We start from the raw sequence: 2679 nt of genomic DNA, 5'->3' as shown, positions 1-2679 counted from the left end.
GCGAGAGCCGAGCGGGGGAAGGAGAGAGAAGGCGAGAAAGGACTCCCCCTGCTCTTCTCTGGCGATCTCCCCTCCCGGCTTGAAACAAAAGTAGAGGTGGAAACTGAGTGGGCAGGATGGTAACATTTGCTGCATTTAATGTGAATTGCAATTATGGAGCGAAATCGCTGCGAGAAGACGTACCCGAGCCGTTCTTAAGACAACGCCGCTATTTGTCTATCTCATTCTTTGTGGTTAGGTGAAATTCCTTCTCTGCTTAGGTAACAGCTGCAGTCTGATGGAAAAAAATCCTCAAATGTTATGCACTGGTGCTAAACAGATTCTGCTAATTAACAACTCCTATTGACTCTACCTTTCATAATACACTTTAAAATGGTAATGAATACCCCCAAACCAGGTGACATCTCATTTCAAAGCAGAAGAGTCAGTTAACCAAATGAAATCTTGCAAGGGGAGTTCAACTGTTTGTCCTTTACCATGAATGCTAAAGTGATCCAGTTAGAAAACTGTTTATGTGCTGTACACATACCGGTTGTGAGTGCTGGTTCTGGGCAATAAACATGAGGGAATGGAAAACAGCAACTGCTTTCTTCATTTACTGAAATGAAATAAATAGCTTGCTCCAAAGGCTGGCTGCATCGAATTGACATAATTGCAGAATGTTATTTTGCACTATGTGGTTAGACTGATACCTGAAAACAAATGCAGCTGAGACATTAATAATTTGCATATCACAACAGAACTGAAAGTGATCTGTGATTAATATTCAGCCAATTAAAAACTGAAGTTTTTAAAATGTAAACTCTCTTAATTATGGAGCCATTAACAAAGTACTGTTCACATAAAAGGGGATGTGTGTATATAAAGGGCCCGGTTTAGAAGGATTTGCATGTAGTTTAAGCTGAATTTTTCAAACACTATTTAAAAAAACTAATGAACTAGAGAGCAAAGGTGTAGAATAAAATTCATTTAGGACGATAGCTGGTTTATAACTATTTTAGCAGCAGGCACAGAAATGCAGGTGTAAAGATCAAGATGCTAGTTTTGTTTAATTCCCTGCTTATTTAGTAGGTGAAAGAGCATACTGACAATTTCAAAGAGATCACTATTCCCACCACATTCAAACAACTACTAAGAGACTGAATCAAACATCATACAGGTAGCATAATAAAATATCATAGTTTAACCAAGTAAACCATGAAATGAATAACTGTTTGAGAACTGAAATTACACTATAAGTAGATAATTCTTGATGTTTTCTATTATAAGTTGCTATTAGCAATGGCATGTGTTTATGGTATTGTAGAATTCATCTGAGAAGGAAATTTAGTTATGCAGCACAATTTCATTACTAGGGTTTCAGTATGTCATATATTTATATTTCTAATTTACAGTCACTAAAAATAACTTCTCCTCCAAACCTTAAGTGATTTCTAAGCTACTTGTGCTAGCCTACATCATGTCAAACTCACTAATATTTAGGCTTACATGTCAGGATCACATTCCAAAGAAATTTAGGGGAATTCTAATGTACAACATAAGCACAAGCTAAGGTCAAGACTGGGATCCAAGATGATGACATGCTTCAGGAATAAAACATTTTAAAGGGTTGCATCCTAGAATCACTTTGTTGCACCCATTTTCTGAGATCCATCTTGAGGTTCTATCCCTATCAGTAGAAATTTTCTGTATGGGCTGATGGTAAATAATTGGAAGACATCAGAGGCAAGTTGGAGTACCTGGTCTGGTTCCCCGAAGTTTACAAGATTACTTTAGGCTACACACCATGCCCATTTAATGTCATCTCTAACCTTTTCTTAAATTTTCTACTGTGATGGAACCTCATTCATCTCCTTTGATTCTTTCCCCCCTGTCTGTTGTTTGCCATAGCAGCATGTATTTTTTCCTTCTTCAGCTTAGCAAAAGGAGAGCAAAAGCTAACAGGCTGACAGATTCATAACAGGATTTTCTGCAGGGAAAAGTATGTGAAGAAAAGGTAGAAATGTGAGCTATACTACTTCTCACCCAAGCAGACACACTCAGGGTGGCATTCAGTAATGGTACAATTAGCTTGTTGATAATGTCATTACCATACCTAAGATCTTGGGAGAGAAAGGTACTTTTTACTCCTGGCTACTGGCATTCATTCTTAAATCTGCTCAGAAATTACAGAAGCCCATTTATATTTTGTTTCCTTTCACATCTTTTTGAGATCTTCTAAGTAATACTTTTCTTTTAAACACACAGACATGCTTGGTCACCTACCTCTCCCAATTTAATTCTGGGCTGATGCAGGAACTTGAGACCGAAACTGAGCTTTATGTGCATTCAAAGTCTGTCAGGAGAAAAAGCCTCCTGTAACAGAGTCATCAAAATGCAGAGGCCAGTTGAGATGCTGAGTCTACTGCTCACAGCAGGAAACCTTGGAGAACATTTTCCTCATGCTGCTCGGCACACATGCAAATGGGGCTGCAGCTGAAGGCGAGGGCAGTTCTGTGCAATAAGTTGCTTTGTTTTTTCATCCACAGAAATTTTCTGAGTTAGAAATGAACTGACAGGAAACAGGAGCTATAATTTTATGTAAAGACTATGTGTTGCACCTTCCTTTTCCCAAAGAATGGTAAAAATGGCCCAAAAGTTAATAATTTGGCCCTTCACACAGGGCCCAGGTAACAAATA

This window comes from Corvus brachyrhynchos, unplaced genomic scaffold, assembly GCF_000691975.1.
Source record: "Corvus brachyrhynchos isolate BGI_N302 unplaced genomic scaffold, ASM69197v1 scaffold346, whole genome shotgun sequence".
Taxonomy (NCBI): Eukaryota; Metazoa; Chordata; class Aves; order Passeriformes; family Corvidae; genus Corvus; species Corvus brachyrhynchos.
Note: the sequence above shows the minus strand (reverse complement) of the source record.